The sequence below is a fragment of the Vidua chalybeata genome, chromosome 1 (genome assembly GCF_026979565.1).
Source record: "Vidua chalybeata isolate OUT-0048 chromosome 1, bVidCha1 merged haplotype, whole genome shotgun sequence".
Classification (NCBI taxonomy): Eukaryota; Metazoa; Chordata; class Aves; order Passeriformes; family Viduidae; genus Vidua; species Vidua chalybeata.
The window spans coordinates 140,501,657-140,523,489 of NC_071530.1; positions in this window are offsets into that span (position 1 = coordinate 140,501,657).

Genomic DNA, 21,833 nt, shown 5'->3' on the forward strand with positions numbered 1-21,833 from the left:
AATGAACAAATATCTTTTTCTGTGAGAGTCTTACTGTATGCTGACCATGAAAAATATCTTTGTCTCAGTCTCTTCTGGTTTACAGTTCAATCTCTATGTGGAAGCAAGTGACAAAGAGTATTTGGGGAAGTTAATTTAGGCAAATTGGGAATCCTCTTGAGATTTCAGAGAAAGAAAATGTGGAGAGGCTTATAGACTGAGAATAGTGGCCTGTGCTATTTTCCTGAAACACCTTCAACTGTGGCTAGACTTGATGAACTTTAAATGAGGTCTGTAGTTGGGATGGGTCCAGAAGGATGTTTTGTCTCCTCCAGTTCAGTACAGCGGGAAGAGGTGGGAAAGGTGTTGATAAGCAGAAATGAGCAGAAATGGAAAGGTTGCCACATTTAAAATGGCTGCCATTTAAAACCTGTGAGACACATGTTTTTTCCCTTAACTCTGCATGATGAGGAGTCTTAAGGACCAGATTTTCATGTTGCCCATACTAAACAATATGGGGAGTAACTCCCAGATCACCCCTTGTTCACACAAGGAGACACATGTGAATTTGGATCTAAAAGGAAAGCCAGGCAGGGCATCATGCTGGGAAGTGATGCAATATATCAGAGCTGGGAACCAGGCCACAGGCATTACAGCAAGGACTGGGGGCACCCTGCTCTTACATGTACTCCCTGCATGTGTTGGGCTCTCCCAATTTCTCTACATGACCTAAGATGTTTTACATTTAGTCCCTTCAGCTTTTTCCTTGAAAAAATTGCTTTGCTTCTGTGGGGATACATGGCCATGGAGGTTTCATGTGTGGTAGTTAGAGAGAGAGGGATGCCTACAAGACCTCTGTCATCCAAGTCCCACCCACTGGTTTGAACACCTTGAGTCTATATAAAGGGAAGATGAAGCCACAAGGATCTGGCGCAGGAGTTCTTGAATTGTAGCTCTGGGAACATTTCCTCTTGGATTTATAAACAGTGGCACCAATCTCCTGACTTCTGCCAGGGATAACTATGGCCTCATCTGGGTTTGTTTTCTTGTCTGTTGAGGAAATCTCTTCCCTTGCCCCTTTTCCCACTGGCATTAGGCTGGGCTGTGCACCCACTGCCTCTCATGTGCTCACTGCCTGTGCAGCCTCCGTGTGTGGGAACAGATTTGTGAACTGTCAGGAAATAAACAGCCAGGCTATCCTACCCACACAGACCAACTGGACACTATATGCCCAACATTGCATTCCTTTGGGCTGGAAGTCCTCATTTATGCCTTTGTAATTTTATTTCATGCATATTTTTAACTAAAGCAGACTATTGCTTCTCCCCATAGAACAATTAGATATGTGACATTTCCACCAAAACAATAGTGTTTTCAAATGCTACCAGTAAAATGCTGAAGGTTTCATTTAAAATGAGAAAATAGATGTAAAAAACTAATAGGTTTTTTCTCTGGTCCCAGAAAACTAAACCTCTCAAGGCCAAAACTTGAACTACTTCTAAATTAATACATGTATATTCTTTGCTATATTTTATGAACTGCTGTGCTCTGCTTCACACTGAAAATAATAAACTGATGCATTAGTCTAAGAGGAATCAACTAACAGACCTTTTTTCCTGCATGTATATGAATGTGTAATGCAAGTAGAAATAGTGTTTCTGTGAATTATTAATTTTCATTTTCCTACAGCTTATCCTCACAGAACCACAAAAACAAAACAAAATCAAAAAAAAACCCAAAAAACTAAAACCAAACCTACCAAAACAGACCAAACCAAAACAAATAAACAAACAAACAAACAAAAAAAACAAACAAACAAACAAACAAAAACAAAAAAACCCAAGAAAAAAAAAACCACCACAAAAAGCCACCTAAACCCCCCACCAAAACAAAGCAAAAGAAAATATGTTGTATCCTAGTGACTTTCTTTGTGATATTATGGACTTAAGGGGCAAAGGCCAGACCAAATAACTGCTGTGTGTGAGCTATAGCCAAATGGTCAAAGCAATACAATAACTAACAGTGTAAGTTGCTGGTTTGCCAGAGGAAGGGGGTAAACTCAGTGTAGCTCATTTCCTAAGTGTGATTATTGTGGCAACAGCCAAAATCTTGAGCAGTCCTAGAGTGATCTCTTCACAGCTCCTGTGCTGAGCAGAAATAAGACCATGTCCATGGCAAATGAGGAATACCACAGATGTTTTCCTGCCTGTCTTTGGAGCCAGGAAAGCACCATTAAGACACCTGATTTAGTTGACAGACTATAGATCTCTGGAGTCATATGAAACACTCTGTTTTTCAGAGCTGGAGAGCAGCAGCTACAGCACATTCAGTTGCCCTGGAACAGCTGATGGTGCCAGCAGTTCACCCTGGGGCATCTCAGGTTCAGGCAGATGAACCCCATGGATTCCCCCATTCCCCTGCAGGTGGTCTGATGAAATCAGCCTTAGCATTTGTATGGACATTTATTTCATGATGATGATACCAAGTAGAAAATTCTCTAGTCAGCAAAAGTTTAAAAAATAACAATTACAATCAGATATTTACAGTTTTCCTTAAGTTCCACAATTCCCTCACTCAAAATCAATTATACAACCACAGAGCTCCAAGACAATTGTATGAAGTCCCTACATTTATGCTTAGCTATGTCCCCCAGTCAGTCACCAGACACCATCTGAAGACTTGAAGGTTGGAAGAGACACCACTGCCTTTGCTAATTGCTAATTTTCTCCTGTAATTAAGCCTGCTCACTGTTTGGGAGGAAAAAAAAAAAAAAGCAAAAAAAAAAAAAAAAAAAAAAGCTCATTTGAATCTCATTTTCTGTTATCTAAGATAAGATCATGCTTCTGGCTTTTCTGGTGAAGATGCTGTAAATTGCTTCAATTATCCCTGCTTAACTGAGTGTAATCACTAAAATATCAGATAATTGGAGCTGCAAGGTAGTGCTGTTGGCACTAAGCCTGCAAAATGAATGATTGTTTTCCCCAGTCCAGTGTAGACTCTTTCCTGCTCAATTTACTGTTGAGTCAGCAGTGTTTAGTTTCATTCCTTCACCTTGATATGGAAGGAAATGTGATGGAAATAGAGAAAATATGTCATTAGACAAGGGAGGCAGAAGTGACAGGGATATTCTGCATTCATTAAAATTTACAGGTATATACATCTGAAATGGTCTGATTTACTGTCTCTGAAAAATTATGCTGTATAGAAGTATTTCGTGCAGCCTAGGGGTGTGTGTGATTTCAAAACTGTTATGTGTAAATATGTCCTGGATTAATGCCATGTAAAAGGCAAAAAAAAAAAAAAAAGGGATCTTAATATATTGGTTGGGATTCAGATGTGAACCCTGGAATAGCTATATTGATGTTATTTCTCTCTGCCTTGGAGCTCATCCAGCAGATACACCTCGTTAGCAAAGATTTGCTCTGAATGCCCCATTCTAATCAGGAAGGAAACTTCACACTGCTCTCAGCAGTGTCGAGCCCCTTCAAGGGCTTTTATGCTCACCACACTTTGAGGTTGGCAAATAATGTTATCTCAAGTCAGCTAACGCAGACCGGGGGCATGGAAGGGTTGGAGGGTCAGTCCTCCCACCCTCGGGAATCTTGAACAGGAACACAAGCAGGGACCACACGTAGCACACGTGGAAATGATGCATCTGCTGCCCTCTCCTGCCCTTTGCTGCAGTTCCCGCAGCCAGCCCCTTGCAAGGGAGAATGGGCATACTGCAGGATCCACTGTGCTTTATTAAAGCATGAAAGATGCTACCAGCTTGACTAAGATAGTTTGCTGAATTTGCAGTCTCTTGAATATTATAATTCATAGCTGCCCCACAAAACAGATGAATTTTTATTTGATATTTAGCTATTTATTCAGTCATTTTAGATTAATAAGCTCATGCTGAAAACCCAAATCTTCAGCCCTAAAGACAAATAAATGAACAAGAAAACAGCCTACCATTTGCCCACTAAAACATCTCTTTTGCATTTGTTGTGGAGTTTAATTACTTTCCTTGGATGAGCACATCCACCATGCAGGATTGGACCTACTCCTTAGCATCAGCTGAGAAGGCAGTACTAAACTTTGCTCAGATGGAAGATTTCCTTTCTTCCCCAGCCTTCCTGTTCCCAGAAAAAAAAAAAAAAAAAAAACAAAAAAAAAAACAAAAAACAAAAACCAACAACCTCTATCACTCAGAGGTGATAGAGGGCAAACAAAATCCCTTCTGTAGCCAGCGGAGTGGCTGCAGAGCTCTGTGTGGTGAGAGGGAGGGCTGACACCTCGGGAGATTTTCCATCAGCATCCTGCTGTGGACCAGCTTCCTACACAGGCAGGCTCCACACAAAAGAGTTAATCACAAACTCATCATCCTGAAAAAGATCAACACAAATGACTCTTGCTTATACATTGCTGGGGTTGTGCTAACATACATATCCAGGCTGGGCTTCCCAGGGTTGGATCCAGCTGCGTTAATCTGCTTCTATCCTGTGCAGCCAGAAGCAACTTAATCTTTTCTGTCAGTCTTGCTTTTAAAGGCAATGTGAAGGAAAAGCAAGAAAAGCTCTGAGACAAGAGCTAAAAAGCTTTTAAAAGAACTAAAAGGAGCCTGTTTTGTCTGACTGATAATTTGAATTGCCCACTTTTAAAGCTCAGCTGGTAGTGCTCAAAGTAAGGGAAGCAGAAGGCAGCGCTGTCATGCAAGGCTCCGGGTCCTGGGGACAGACCAGGAGAAAGGCAGCAATTGAGTTTGCAGAAAGAAATAGTGTAAATATTTTGCCTGCTACAGTAAAGGCCATTTAATAGAAGCTAAGGGCAACAAAAGGAATGTGGGTGGCTCAGGTGACTGTGAGATGTTTACACAGACTCTTGGAGAAAGCAAGACAGGATGTATTTGTCCCACCTATTGGAAGTAGCCATGCATGTGCGGAAAAATACTTTTAGATTCCCTATTTTCATGCAGAAAAAGAGCACTCTTCCCCCTTTTCACAATAAAGAAAGAAGATGGGCACTGTCAGGCAAGGTGGTGGGGGGAAGGGAATGAAGTGAGATGCAACTGAAGCTTCTCTTCCAGTGAGACCTGGTTCAGGGCTCTTCTGGCCCTGATTTGGTGTCACAATGTATCATAGTTAAACTGATGATGTGATGTGATCACAGTATATAATCCAAGGAAGATGAAAAAAACAATCCTGCAGAAGAAAACATCTCAAAGGCAAGCTGCATTCATAACCTTTCCAAAGCTGAGAGAGGCTAGGCTGCATGCTCTGCTTGTATGCTCTCTGTCCCAATGCACCATGATAAAACCTTAATTTGCACATCAACGTGTGATTATTTCCACAAGCCATTCCAAAATGGAGCTTAAAAAAAAAAAAAAAAAAAAACCAAAAACTTTTCCTTTTTTTTCCGCATTGAAAATTTCTCTCTGTGTATTCCTCTACCATCTGGTGTACTCTGTTAAGAACAGGGACAGCTGCATGAAGCTGGAAACTATTTCTGTGTCATACTCCATGAGTGATCCATGCTTGCATACTGTTTGCATCTGACACAATGGCACAAAATAGAAACCAGCTTGTTCAGAGAATTGTTTAGAAAGATTCTTATCCTTCTTTCTCCCACTAAGAGTTTGAATAAGGCAAGGATCCCCTAAAGAGTGCAGGAAAGGCCATTTAAAGAAACATCTTATATATTTCTTCTTCCACCCAGAGAAGAGAAGATGTATTTCAAATCAATCCATGTCAGTCCTGACCCTCTGGTGATGCTATGCACCAGAAAAGCCCTACTGGAAACATTTTCCCTGGGGGACAGCATTGCTTTCCCTGACTCAAAAGTGCTCTGAGAAGCTGCAGAATCTTCTATAACTGCGCTTGTTCCTAACCCCGTGTTTGGTATCTCCCAGGCTGATGCTCAGGTAAATACCAGCCTGGTGAGACATGAAATGAGACAATCCTTGAATGCCTGAATTCTTCCTGGATCTCTGGAAATGACTCAGCCTAAAAAGACAGCACACCATGAGGCTGGTCTGTGAAGGGACTGCTGAACAGCCGAGCACCAAGAGCTGCTCCTGCTCCTCTGGGCAGTGCTGGGCTCTGGCCTGGGCAGCAGCTGGGGCTGAAGGCATGTAGGGCTCAGCTCAGCCCACACACAGGTGAGCATGGTGCAGGCAGGGCAGCAACAAATGTTGGTTTTCTCATGGATTTTGGAATTTGTCAGGTGAAGGATTCAAGAAAATACAAGTACCTCAGTATTGGAGGACATGTATTTAAGACAGCAGGTAATGAGTAGCATAACTTTGACTCCCTGACATGGGAAAATATGTCTAAGAAACACATTTGGCAAGAGCCTGCAGGCTAAATCCTATTGTAAGCAGAGGCAAAGAGTGACAAAGGGCAGATTAGATCATAAAGAGTGGCTTTGAGGCTTTTAGGAAATATAAACAAATGGGAAGCAAGAAGTACTGGGAGATCTACAGAAAACAAGACAAAGGAAGGTGGAGGAGATTTTATATTCAAAGCAACAAAAAGCAACACTGAACCTTGAATTTTAGTAAACATTTCAACCAGCCACAATAGAGTCTTCAAAAGACATTTGCATTTTGCAAATGAGGGAAGATTAAAGAGAAGGCAATTGAGGACTGAGCAAGGGGAGAATTAAAGGAAATGTATTAAATCATTCATTTGAATTCTTTATTTATTTACAAAACTGGAAAGCTTCTGAAGGCATTGGTTGACATTGGCAAGGAGTAGTAGAGGAAGCAGAAATTATGTTCACCAGGCAGGACTGTCTATCCAGATGCACATTTCTTATTAATTAAAGGCTCATTACATGACCATTTCTGTCCCCAGTTGAAGCTATCAGGATCCCTGGCCGTGCACATCTATACCTCCATTACATTACTGTCTCTGCAGTCTATTCATATGAAGCAACACCCTTAAGGGTATTTTAAGACCTCTGAAGGCTGGGAAAGAGCTGAATGAGATAGCTGCAACACTGATCTGTAAAATAGATGGTGGAACAAGAAAGGTGAATAGGGTATACAGCTGTTCTTTGCTTCTTCCAGTATAAAAATCAAAGAGTACAAAATTAAACTACTGGGTACTACTCCCAGGGCAAACAAGAGGCACTTCATTGACTGCATGGAATGCAGTTCTATTATGTTCCACAATCAATATGGGTTGCAAACATTTCCTTTGATAAAAAAAAAAAAATCTAAAACAAACAGGAACATAAATGAAAGAAAAATCCATAAATGAATATTAAATATAAAAACATTAACTTTCACTCAAGACATCCCTGAGTCAGAAGTCACAGGAGGCTGGGAGAGCATTCCTGGATGGTAGCCCTGATAACATCTGCTGTGTCTGCTCTACTGCTGGGGCAGGACAAATGGACCAGTGCTGTGATCCAGCACAGATGTTCTGGTATTGTGCTGCAATGTGAACTCACTGGGCAATTGATCTGGGTAAGAAACAAGCCAGCAACTTTTGTATTTTTGGTTTTTAACCCCAATCAGTTCCCTGATCTTGTTCACTGAGTGGCCAAACAAATGACTGAATGGGAGTGATGGGAAGAAGGATGAGCAGTCAGGCTTTGGCAAGGGGATGAAGGAGCAGGAGGAAACAGAGCTGACTAAGCCATTTTTGTCATTGAAATAAATTCATGTGAGGCCAAAAATATTGATGGAAAGCTGGCGTGAGTCAGGAACTGAGTCTTTTCTGTGTGGATGATACAATGTCAATGAAGAGTGCATAAAGCTGCATGTGTCCCGGTGTTATTTTAATGGGTGCACAGAAAGGACTGGGAAGAGTAGTCCAGGTGAGAAGTCCTGCCCTTCCTGCTCCCCTCAGCAGCAACACCCTGTTGTTGCTACCACAGGGCAAGTGGAGCACATCTGTGCCCTTCCCTGAGCTGTGGGCTGGGAGAGGCAGAGTTTAATTTCTGAGCATGGCATTCCTGACAGTGATGCAGCAAAAGTCAGTATTAGCAGTTTCACAGAGCTAAATTTCAATTTTATTTTCTATGTAGACTATTAAGGATAACTTGACTCTTCAGTTAAATGAAAAATTCTTTGGTTTGGCTTTTTGATTATTTGTTTGTTAAAAACAAACAAACAAAACCCAAAACAAACAAACAAACAAAAAAAAACCCAACCAAACACATTGAAAAGTGCCATGTACAAGAACTGTAGCATTTCTGTTCATATCATAACACTTGTGCCTGGGGCTGTATCCAGGCCAAAAAATGAAAGGAAAGCACTGAATCAGAACTGGCCAGAGTTTTGGAACTCATTCTTGAGGTATTTTTTCCATTCTCCCTTCAATGAAATTTCATGGGAACACTAAAAACAGAAACAGGCCCAGTCTTACCTTAACAGTCACAGATTGCAGAAAGGCGGTTTCACAAATTTCCCTCAATTTCAGATTTCATAATAAATAAGCCTTACACTGCAGATATTGAGATCTAGAAGCTGTTAAGTCTTTAACAGCCTCTGTCTCAAAATCTTACAGACAATCTGCAGAATAAGAAAAATCTGTCTCCTACTGACAGTTTTTGTAGCAGTGTGAATCATCACCACTCCACCTAAATTCCCTTTGTCTTCCTGTGACAGTTTAGCTTTATTTCTCACACCACCTTGCACAGCTCTTAGAGGAGCTTCAAAAGTGGGTGCAATGCAATTCTTCCCTCCAGTTTCATTGACAGTATATCACTGTGCACTTCCTTCTGCTTAGATGACAGCTGTAGATCTGCCTTTGAGCCCTTCAAGCCACCAAATTTGGATGGCCAGACAGATTTTGTAGACAGTTGATTGAGCATACCTTCTAATAGTAGGTAAATAACTATTCAGTAAAACTTATTTTCTTTTTTTTTTTCTCTTTTTTTTTTTTTTTCCATAAAGGCAAATGTTCTTTGTAGTCCAAATTGTGCCAGGCTGTTTTGTACCTGCACAGATGACACAGAGACTTTGCTCCTTCTTCAAGCTGCCTGTGGAGATTGCTGAAAAGTGAAGACTGACTCTCGATACTTCCAGGTAAGATTGCATAGCATATATTTGAATTGTGTTGCAACATCTCAAGCAGCCAAAACTTTCTTAGCGGTTCATGTGATCCTTAGCTTTGCTTAGCAGAAGGTAAACAGGGAGGGAGAAATGGGCTGGTGATGAGAGCACTGGGGGAGGACCCAGTGGGTCTTTAATGAATTCCTCACTCTGCTGCAAATTACCTGTGGGATCCTGTTCAAGATGATTAATCTTTCATCATTTCTGTGTAATTAGATATTCAAGTTCTTACGGGAGAACTCTCAGGAATTAGCTCTCTCTATAGGTGTATGTACTGCATCTCACATGACTGTCCCTTCAGGTGAAATAAAATCCAGGCAAACAGTGTTGTTGCTAATTGCTGATGGTTTTAGTCAATATGTGTAACTGGAAAGGAAGCATAGCAGTTTTGAAAGAACTGAGCATTTAAAGAAAAAAAAAAAACAGAGAAAATAATTTAGAAAGTGATTTTATTCTTGAAAAATCTTGTCACTTTAACTCTACCCTACATCTGTTCCTTGGTGTGCCACAGATTTGCCTCATGAAATGTGGCTATGATCTCTTCCTCTTCCTGTCCTCTAGCCTTCCATCATTAAAATAGGATTATTGATACTTAGAGGGGAACTAAGAGTGCTCTTGTAGACACTGGGAGATGAAAGGAAGCCAAATCCCTGACCTGTTCAGAGAGTGGAGACTAAGGAATCAGATGATAACTTCACTTGTATGAAACTTCGTGCAATTCTGTAAATGTCCTAAATTCTGAGCATTTGCCCTAAATATCTGTGCATTTCTTAGAATTACCATATTTTTAAACGGTTTGATGCGAGCTGGCTATAATGTAAATAATACTTAGTCCTTAAGATCTGAAACATTAGCTTCCCTTAGAGATTTTTTTCCCTGAGTGGGTTCCTAGTACAGTGGATTCTTCTTTTAGACTGGCTGGCAACTCTGGCACTCTTGTCACCCTTGTGAGACCTCACTTGCTCCTGTTAGCAGCAATCACCTCATATTTGCAGCAGAATATCTAGGGAGAGCATGGTGCTTATTGTTCCATGCTCTGAACCACAAATTCTTACCAAACAAGTTCCAAGGCAGAGCAGGTATTTCAGTATCTTTGCGCTTCTGATTTAATTGAGAAAAATTATTTTGAAATTGTATCTTTGGATGAGTCTGCATCACACCAGTGTGTAAGTCAGAGTGCTTTAGAAGGTGTCCATCTACCTGGTATATGCAACCAAGTAATCCCAACTAACACACTGAGAATCTGAGCAATTAAAATTATATAATAACAAAAAAAATCAAAAGTATTATATTTTTAAAGAACACAGTATTCTTTCAGGTGAACCACTTTTCAGGCTGATGGCTACATATGTCCTTGGCTTGTATGACTTTTCTAATGAGATTTTTGTGAGAGCTCTTTTTTTATCACCTTAAGCTCTGACAGGAGTTCTCTGCTCAATGTTTAACGAACCTCTGTAATTGAAATATTATCAAGAGGGGAGAAAGGTGCCCAATAGTTATTTCAATGGTGTCAAGAAGCACAAGGTTCTATCACAAAGTCAATTTCAGTCTCAGGAGAGAGATAGAAGTACTTTTACCAAATTCAGAAGAAATTTCTATCAAGATTGATATGAAATTGGAAAGTAGGACTGGAACAGACTTTGGTTGATCTTGTAGTTCATAACCCTCCTCCAGGCAGATGCAGCCAGTCCTGAATCACTCATGGGGAATGTTTGTGTAATCCCTTTCTACAATCCTGCAGTAAATGAGATTCCATGGCTTCCAGAAGAACCTGCTCCAGGCCTCACCATCACTACTATTGAAAATATTTTTCTAGCATCTAATCTAAACTTCCATTGCATTATTTTAGTCCACAACTTTGAATCTGTCCCCAGCAGGCAAAGAGGAAAATTCCTTCCTTTTTACAGACAGCTTCTATATTGCAAAATATCACAGTTATCACAAATTTCTCGTTAATGGAAGAGGTCCTGCCTGAGTTACCACAGTTTGCTGTGTGTTATCATGTGTTTACAGAGCAGTGGTGTCTAAGCATTCTGGAGTGCTTAACTCCTCAAAAAGAGAAGTGGAGTGCTTTGGCTTCACACAGCCATGAAGCTGCAGCTGATGCACAGAAACTCATCTAAAGCCAGCAGATTGTGTATCTTTATCCTCAGCCTCCAGCTCAGGAAAAAAAAAAAACAAAACACACTTTTCTTGGCTGAAAATTTCCTAAAACTGCTCAACCTGGGCTTCACTGGATTAGTGTCATAGAAAATTTAAATTAACTAAGGGTTTAAGCTTGACAGTGTAGTAATCAAAATGTAGAATCTTGTAAGGCAATGCTAACAAAGCTGCCATTACTTCTGCTTGATTTATGTTGCTCTTTGACAATGTGTACCCAGGCGAATGCAGGGATACTAGTCTCTGCAGTTCAGCAATTCCCTTCACCTTCTGCTTTTTCTTTAAATATTCTTGAAATGTTCATATCAGATAAACAAAACAGCAAAATGCACTTTTGTTTTAGAACTTTGGCCTTGAATCTCTGATAGCATGACTATGAGTCACACAAATGTAGAATACATGCTTTTGTGAACAATGAGTCAGTAAAATATTTTCTGTTGTTGTTACAGACATCTTAGGGAGTTTTACTGGCTGTAATTTAACATCTAAATTCTTTTTAACATAAATTAGATACTGCTATTGTTCTATAACATTTAGGATATAACAGTTGCATTACATAAATTATGAAAGCTATAATCTTTATGCTTCTCTATAGCTTTGGAGGAAAAACAAAAAGGCTCAATTGGAACAAAGGTTCCTAAGCTGTAGGTTTTGTTCTCTCTTGGCTTTTTTGGGTTCTTTTACCACTTTTCTCTCATTCTTGATGATTCTTGCTTGCACAACTACAAAGCTTTTAGCATTCACAGCAAATACATTTGAGTGGAACATTTAAAATGTACTAATAAAAAGGAAATTACTTGATTATATATATATATATAAAAGAGGATACAATCACCCAAGGATGAATTTACATACAGTGCTTAAGAAATTTATTTAAAGTGATGCAGGACTATTTTCATTTAAGACAGTCTCAATCACGGCCTGCAGCACTTATTTTCTCAGTGTGGAAGTCAGCATCTACCTACATCTCTGAGCTCCAGGAGTCATTGAGTGTTGCAGGTGGATGAACTCAGGTCCTGTTTCTCCCATTCTGAGTATGCACAGAGGTATAATAGAATAACACCTCTACATGATTCAAATACAACATTTCATTACGTAGGAATCTCTCTGTTAAGGCAGAGTAAAAATAGCTATGCTAATATCCTACCCATTTGCAGACTGGGCTATTTACCTCTTCTTCAAAGTCTTTTCCTTCCTTCCAGATTCCATTCAGGCTGTTACAGTTGAGTATAACCAGGTCCTTTTCAACCAATCACTCCTTTCCTATTTTCTCTCCTCTCTTTTTAATGGATGCAAAACAACATTTATCCTGAGCATAAATACAAATGTAACCTGCAGAATATCTACTATGATAAGAAAACTTACAGGGAAGTAAACTTATTTGCTGTTAAACCACAAAGTACTGGGAACTTTATCATCATATCTTTTTTAGTAATTAAATTCTAAATCCTAAATCCCAATTCTCCAAGTAAAATAAAGTGCATTATCAGATAATCCTTGTCTGGTGGAACTGTTGTTTGTTTGACAATGTCTTATGTGCAGTAAATGCAGAAACATGTCATGTACCTGCCTTTTAATGTGTGGGTTTTGGTTTTTGGGGTTTTGTTTTCCTCAAAACAGTATGTTTGAAGAGAGTTTTAAGGAGGATTTAGCTGGTTCATCAATCCTAGTGAAGAGGCCCAGAGAAGCTAACTTTGGTCTCAGGATGGATTTTAGTGGTGCATCCCCCTGCCCTCCCCAGGCCGCACTATGGTCTGAGAACCATTTCATGTAGGGCAGATCACTGCCCTGTATGAACTCAGGTTGGCAGGAGATTCATCTTAACACCACCAGCCTTCCAACATCTGCTGGGAAAGTATATGTTTACTCACTGTTTGCTGCTTTTTTCTGGGTTTTTTTTGGGTAATGTGTGCATAATACCACTATGCATGCAGAGATCTAGAAATCAGTTTTAAATGTTTTGTTGAGTCATTCTACTTTCCAGACTAAGGCTATAGCATCATGAGCATTTTAATTCACTATAACTGAGCCATGCTGCTCTACCAGACCCAATTGCCTCATCCTGTTCCTGCCCCAACCCTACAGGAAGCTGATCCAGGTTAACATTAAACAGGCAAATAAATAATGAGTTTATAACGGGGATTATTCCTCTGATCTTCCTCATGCAGCTAACTCAGTGTTTATGCTGGGACACAGAGGGAGCAGCACAGGGAGCTGCAGGATGGCAGGAGAGAGAATCTGGATGGCAGTGTCTGCCTTCATGGGTTTACACTGCTTGTGATTCTGTGGTGCTCAAGAAGAATTTTCAGGTAACAGTTCGCAGCTGGAGTGGAGTGCTGATTCCTTTCCTAAAACAGGCTGATTTTTCTGCAGAACAGCCCTGGGTGTTGCATAGGCTCATGGCCCCTGCAGGTATCACAACCTTTTCCACAGATCTATGGCAATGACAGAAAGGTATAACTAACAACCCAACTTAGAAAAAAAATTCCAAATTAACTTTTGCCTAAGATAAGAGGGTTTGTACTCTACTTATTGAATAAAAGTAGGGCTTGTAAAAAGCATTCTTAGCATAAGAACATAAAAATACATTATGAAATTCAGCACCTTATTTTTATAATTTCCATATAGTCCATGTTTCCCTACTAAATGAATTTTCATCAGGCTTCATTGCACAGTCTGTTCTCCTGATGTTTCCCAGGGACAGCTGCTTGAAGTTTTTGATTTAAATCATTAAATGCTTGATTTATAGTGCATGCTTCCGGAGCCTTAACATTTTTCCAACTCATACTGCAGTGTATTCATATCCTAATCATTTTACTGTTTAAATATATTTGGATGGCAGGGGATTAAACTTAACCAGCCTGTTCATTTTCTTACAAAGGAGCACAATTATTTATCTGTCAGTTGCTAAGGCACAGAGCATAACTCAGAGCAGCCTTGTTAGCAAGTTGCAGGCAGACTTAGCTGCTTCATTGTTGTTTGAATATCATCAGTTGGTGTAGCCTTGGTTCTGAAATATATTCTCTTTCAATAAAATCCATATCTGCACTGGAAATAGTTGATTATTTGGCTGTTGTAACACAGTTAACTTCTTTTTATCTTCCATGAAACAAGACAGAAAGAGCTTGACATATCCAAGCTAGGAAAATATGTTGCAGAGGGTTGAAGGACATGCTTTATCTAAGAATATTCAATAACTTCTAGCTCCTGCTGAGTTACTGCTCACCTTTGATTTTTGTTTAAAACTGTAGAGAAATTTGTGTCTTCTTTTATCGTTGCAAAGAAAGATATCCAAAGCCTTGATATCAAAATCTATCCTGGACTCACCGGCCTATTAGAAGGACATTTACATCATATATAAAATTATAATAAACTTTATATATTAGAAAGTAAGAAGCAAGTGAAGACAGTATTTTTAATGTTATTTCTGTCATGACAGACTGAATCCAGACCTATTTGAGTCAGCCCCCACTGCAGCTGAGAGCAACTGATGTTTCCTTGAGTAACTTAGATTAAGAAAGTTTTTTCTGACTACTGAGCAACTCAAAGCAATAAGCCACCTGGTTTTGCCAGATTTGTTTGTTAGAGGTTTGTATTTCCAACAATCTTCTTACAAGCAGGAGAACAGTGGGTGTAACCACATATAAAAATCACACATAAAACCCCACTTCTCAGTCCAAGTGTAATTGTGATATTTTGTACTCAGTTCTGTGAATATTTCAACACTACAGCATTGCAGTGACAAGGAGGCAAAAGGGAATACTGGTGCAAAGTCTATTTAAAACTGGAATGCTTAGAAATTTGCCGAAAGCAAGTATCAAATTGTTCGCAGATGGAAGCTGGTGGTGTTCTTGCAAGTCTCTTCTCATTGTTTTCCATTTTCAGAAAACAGGATTTAATACAGTGGTGCAACTTTAAAGAGAACATACGAAGAGCAGGATAAATCATGCTGACTCTCTCCCCCCAGCAAACATGACTTCTTTAGCCAGCTGAAAGACTCCACTATTCTGTTTATGTTTGACATCGATCATTTATTTTGATTTACAAAGAACAAGGGAATTATGGGTGCTGACAAGAAAACTGTGGGAATTGTGCCGGAGTGATTTTGGATGTTATGAGTCAGGGTTACTGCCCCATCACTCTGCCAGATGTTACCGGCCCCTTTGGCTAAGCAGCAGCAGTTAACTCTGTGCTTCAGCGGAACTGCTGTGCTTCACAGCCTGGTGTGTTAACCTCCCTTTGATTTCCTTCTTTTCCACTGATTTATATGATTCAGTTGCACCACATTTACAGGATGAACAGGATTCAGTTTCATCCAAAAGGGATTCAGGTCATCCAGGCTGCTCCACTGTGAACCAAAGCACTGAAAATGGGAACTATTGGGTAATTTGCTTTGAGGGCACCTATAGCCCTGACTACAACAGTGACGGAGACACGCTCCCAGCAGGTAGCAATAAATAATATGCAGCAACATTGAAGACAAATGGATAAAATACACGAGCTACCAGAGATAACATAACAAAATTGGATATTTTTCCTTACATGACAGAAGGAATAAACATTTTTTTAAATTCTCCTTTCAGGCCTTTTCTACAAGACACTACTTTCAGTTTCCAGTGGTTGTTGTCACAGAATCATACAACAGCCCAGGTTGGAAGGGACTTTGAAGGACAATCTGGTCCAAGCTGTTGTGAGAAAGGGAGCCTAGAGGAGATTATGTAGCAGCCTGCACACCCAAAGCTTGAAAAACTCAAGGGGTGAGCACTTCACCACATCCCTGGGGAAGCTGAATGCTGTTTGTCACCTGTTGTTTTCAGATTGATTTGGGGAGTTAGCATCCAACACTGCAATAGATATGGGAAACCAGAAATGCTGAAAAATGGCAGTGATTAGCAAACATGAAGATGAGCATGGAGAGAAGCCAGGTCTTGATGCTATGGCCAGGCCATACTGACGTACTCATAAAACTAACAAACAAATCAACTTTTAGCTGGATGTGTTTAGAGTTTCCAACTGGAAGTCTCTTTAATTCTCTAAAATCATTCTTGTATTGCTATTTATTAACTTACTATGAGGAAGAAGTGAGAAACAGCTGAATGATACCATCTGGCTTTCCTTAGAAGTATGTCACTATGAAAGGGAGATGGCCTTTACTATGGGTTAGCAAAAAATCTGGGACTGCTGCTTTTTTTTATTCAATGGAAATTTATAGCAATATTTTATATTTTATTTTTGCCTACTTGTCACAGCATCTAAGCTGTGCATGAGAGACCCTGTGTACTGGCTAAGATACTTCACAAACTCCAGCTTCAGTGAGCAATGTTTAGTCTTCTTGATTGAAGGCTGGAAATCTCTTTCTGCTCTCAAAAATGTTCTGTTTTTATAGTATACTTAGATAATGTTGTGTTTACTACATACTTTCTGTTCTGCTGAAACTCCCAGGTAACTCTGCTGGGAGGTTTGTATTATTTTTAGTATGCCAAGTAGAATATTTTAACATTTCCTTTTTGAGTCCTTTCTTGTCACTCAAAAATTCACACCAAATTTCTCAGCCATTCCCTTTTCTGAAGCCATGGTAACCAAGTTCCTTTTTTTCTTTCCCACTTACACTTTTTCTTCTTTAAAATAAAGACAAAATCCCCCAAACCAACCAAAAAAAAAAAAAAAAACAAACAAAAACCCACAAAACAAAACAAAATAAAACCCAAAAATTTCTCCAGATCTTTTGTCATATAATTCCTGTTAACTTCAGAAAGATCTTTCCTGCTGCAAAGGAAATCTATTCAGTATTTCAATTCAGTAATCTATGGCTTCCTGACTCCACCTCACTTCCTTTCCTACAATATTTCCAGGAATGCACAGGTATCTGGTTTGGCATCAAATCTGGATTTCAGATTGATCTGAAGATTCCATAATCTTCAAATATATCTACTTATCAAACTTTTTATTGTATCATTTTCTGAATCAGAGAACCTAATTTCCATTCCAGGCAGCCATACAAATTAGGTAGCCATTTAATAGGTGATGAATCAAATAATTTCCCCTGACATTAAATTTGAAATGTCCAGAGGTCTTCTGCTGATTGCCTGGAGAAGCTGATAGTCCTTGTTGGCATTTTTAATTAATTTTACAGTGGGTACCAAAACCAATGGCACTTCTTTTTTTTCTCGTGCTTCAGATTCACAGCTGGGAAAATCAGCTCTGAGAAATGTCTGAGAAATGCTGAAGCCAGCTGTTGGAGCTCGAACTTCATATGGTGAGTTTGGTCTGAAGGATGGAGTTCTCTGATTGTGTCTTTCAAAGGAGTCAGGACTAAGACAAAGTGGTTTCATAGCTTTTTTTTACAGTCTACCTGCCAGGAGGTGAATTTAATTCCACATAATCATAATAGTAACAGCAACAACAACAATAAGAAAATCTTTGCATTATGTCAATGTCATATGCTACTGCTGTTCCCAAAATATCTCAGAACAGCTGCTTTTCAACTGTTTCCTCTAGTCCTCTTTAGTCAACATCACCCCTTCTGCTTTTCCTGACAGAACTTGAGAGTTTACCAAAGTTTTGCAAGTTGGCTGCATTTGGGGTTTCTGCTCTGGAAATACCCAGTTGCTTACCACTCCTAAGATATCTTCATGTCTTTTCTATGCTACAGTCACTTGAGCCAGGGTTCCCATGTAACAGGGGAGTTCCAGAGAGAAGTGCCTCTGAGGGTGTATTTTAGCCAGAACTGTAGATCCACACCTGTGCATTTACTTATGAGTGTGAGTCTCAGACACAGTTCACAAGCTAAACTGGCTAAACTGAGAAATTTACATATTCAAGGACTTTGAAAAAGCCAGGTTCCCCCTTTCCTTAAAAAAAAAAAAAAAAAATCACTTGTGGTTTGCATAGAGGACATTACTGGATTAAGGGCTTCACTTCTGCTTCCTTCAGTTTCTTTAAGAGTGAAGTTGCTGCTGATCATCACTCTTCAGCAGTGTTCCCTAATTGCAGTGTAGTAAACTGGGAATAGAGGAAACAAGCCTGGTATTATTGCTGCCATCTCCAGGGTCAGCAGAGGGAAGGGATGTAGCTCAGAAAGTTTTCTTAAAGGATGTGCCCATCGTGGTAAGTTTGCCACCTCTTTGCTCTGCTACAAGGAAATACTGCACTCTTTTGTCTTGCCAGAACCACAATTTTCTCAGCGTTTCAAGTAAAACTGGTTGCTAAAGTTGATTCTGGCAAAATGATGAAATCCATAAAAGTGTCAGCTCTCCCCACGACAGAGGTGGGACCGTGTGCCAGCCCTGCTGGCATGGTGCCCTCCTGCCTCTGCCCCCTTCCCCTGGCAGGCTCTCTGCACGATCTCCAACTTCCCCGAGCGAGCGCCCGCCAGGAAATGTGCTCATTCCATGGCTGGGTTGCTGCGGCACTGACTCGTCCTGCTGGCATCTCCCCTCTGCACCAAAATGTTGTAACGAGATGGCAAAATAACCCCGCATCTTTTTAGGAGTTATATTGTTCCAGCCACTCCCTTTGCAAACTGATTATACTATTCACAAAGTTAAAGAATTTTACCTCTTTTGGGTCATTCTGAAGGAGTTTTCTAGGTGCCTGTTTTGGGGAATTTTTTTTAGGAAGGAGCTAGATACATATAAACAGAAAGTGAGCAGATCGTAACATAAATATCTCTCCCTCCCTCCTACCAAGTCATTGCTTTCCTAACTGAAACCAGTGGTTTGTGATTCTTCACATTATTCTTTTAATGTCATGACCTGTGTGTCAAAGCAAGAGGTTGCTTGTGGATTTTTCTTGTCTTTGAAAGCAATACTTTCTCCAGAGACAAAGAAGCTCTTTTACAACATTCAGCAATTGCCATGAGGTGGGAGCTACAAATTGGGCAAGCCTGGGCAGTTGCATGCTGACTTTTTTCATTCCTCATGTCCCACAAGTATTTCTCTTTCAACAAGGCTTCTGTGTAACTGAAAAGGAACTTTTTTGTTTCCTTGATTTAGTTATATTATGTTTTAAAATTTCTCCTTTGGCTCCATTTCCCTCTGGAAGCTGCCCTGGCCATAAAAATTATCAAATAACCCTTTTAATTTTTAAAATTGCAAATTTGCATTGTTCCTCTACCCCTATCAACAAAAAAGGGACAGATTTACTTTATTTCATTTGCATTTTCAAAGCCTTTGCAAGCTGTTTTCCACAATAGACCAGTCACAGCTTTGCACCTCACAAATGAAAAAGTGGGCAGATCTGGCCCTTGAAAAGAAGCCTTTTCCAGCTTTTTGTAAACATTAATGACCTATTCATAAAGAAAAGGGCAAAAGTTTTGCACAAAGAGATATTAAAACATTGAGACACTTGTAAAGTCTGTTGGAGAAATAAATGATGGCTTTGAGCACACACTTAGGGAAAGAGAAAAACAGGCTACAAATATGCCAGATATAAACTTTTGATGAGATTAGGAAGTTTCCATCAAAGTTTCTGGTGATTTTCATACATACATATTATGTGAAAGAATAGCTGTACCACATCAAACAGCAAAATTGTCCATGTACCTAAATATTCTGCCTCCAACACTGCCATTAGTGGTCATTTTTGGAAGAGTGTCAAAAATAGAGTAGGAATGCAGTGATACCTCCCTGGCACGAGGTCCCATTTCCAGTGGCTGGCAACAGCAAGACTGCCTGGGCCACCAGCATCTTTTCAATTCTTCCAGGCATATGTCCAGCTGTGTTTTGACCTTGCATGTACCACAGTCTCTCTCCTGTGGCAGGAGGTTTCACAGTTTAACAGCTAGCTGTGGGGAAAAAAAAAAAAAAAAATCAAAGTAACTAGTACCTGCTCGTGTTTGTTTTGAATTTATGACCTATTATAAGCAGCTAATGCCCTCCTTCTTAATCTTCTATTGGGAGGAACAGTGATATGTAATTCCTTACTTCCTATTCTACTTATAATTGATTTTTTAGTCTTCTGCCATGACACTTTTTAGCAAGCTTTCCAAGACTGAGGATTCCTTATGTCTACAGCTGTTCATTCTCTCAAAAATGTTTGGTGTTTTTCATCCTTCATTTTAGTATAATTTAGGTCTGAAAATACCTTAAAGATCATAAAATCCAATAGTTTTTGCTGCTCTCTCTATCATTCTGATTCTTCCATATGGTTACATAGAAGAAATGGGCTTCTATCCTTTCACCTTAAAAATATACTGGCTACCACCACTGGAAACCTGATGAAGAGAAATCTCTGGTAGTTACTGCTATTTTAGGCCATCATTCAGAAAAGTGCTGTGTGCTGCTGCCTTCTGTGGAGGACAGATGTTAATCGTGTTACCTAATGTAACACTGGAAGGTTCTTGGCTCAGATCCAGACAAGCATTCAGGTTTCCAACTCCTGTTTGGGCTTCTAACACGTGATTTAATGGAAAGCTGAATTCTTGGTTAGATGTGGTTACCATACGAACCTCAACAGAACTAAGCCTTGGGTGTGTGCTGGTGGGGTTTGAGCTTGTCGGATCAAGGCATCAGCTTTTCAGAGCTGTTATGAAAGAGAAGCCCTAGGTAAACTGAGACTATCAGGGACTATGGGAAGCACTTTTATCCTGGATGATAGACTTGGATATTCATTCAGGATGGCTTTGCTCTTTCTGTAGTAAGTTGTTTAAATTGATACTTTCCTAGGCACAGAGATGTTACCAGAAGAATGGATTCTGTGGGAGTGTTAGGCAATCTGTTCAAATACACCATTGTGTTATCCAACATGGTACTCTGAAGTATAGAAAAATGGAATACATGGGATTTATGACTTTATGCAAACAAAAAGAAAAAAGGCTGGATTCATTATTACATTTTCTCAGAAGAAGCCAGGCTTAGTGACTACATTTTCCTGTAAGAGGAAAGGAGCAGCAGAGGACACCTATCATTCCCAGCAGCTGACTTCTGGTTAGCATTCAGTGCTCCACAAACAAACCCCCTGTGGTTACTATGTATTTTAAATCACCTGACAGGTATAGTGCCTTGTGCAACCAAGGCATGATTTTTGTCTGATTCAACATTTCTCCTTAGTGGGAATTCTTGTGTGGGCAAAGTCTGTGTGATCCCTCCCTCTGGCAATTCACTCTCTAAAATAATCATTGCACATAAAGGTCTTGTGTTCATTTCTGTTACAAAAAGAAAAGAAATGAAACAGAAACAACAAATGCACCACTTCTTTTCCTCTAGGTTCCAGCTTTCCACTTGGAACTCTGCCTTGCTCCATTCATCTGCTTCTACCAGTACATACTGGATAAGTGTCTCTTTACACAGTGTGTAATTCAAATTTATGAATGCAGTTTGTGTAAATTGGGCATTGCTTAATTTCCACATACGATGATTCAGCCCTAGAGAATTTGCTTTCTCTTTTCCATAATTTGAAATGCCATGCCCTATAAGTAGTCTGCTTAGACACTACTGCTGGAAACCATGAAGCAGAGCAAACAAGCACTCACAGTTCAAAGTGGTATTGTCAGCATGGGGAATTTCATTGTCACCTTCCCTTCCTTTAATTAGCTGTATTCCTAGAGTTTCAATAGAATAACTAAATGACTAGGAGGCCATAACTAGACCTGAGTTAGACATGGAATACAGTACCCAAAGGCACATGGGTTACATCTGCTGTTGTGCTG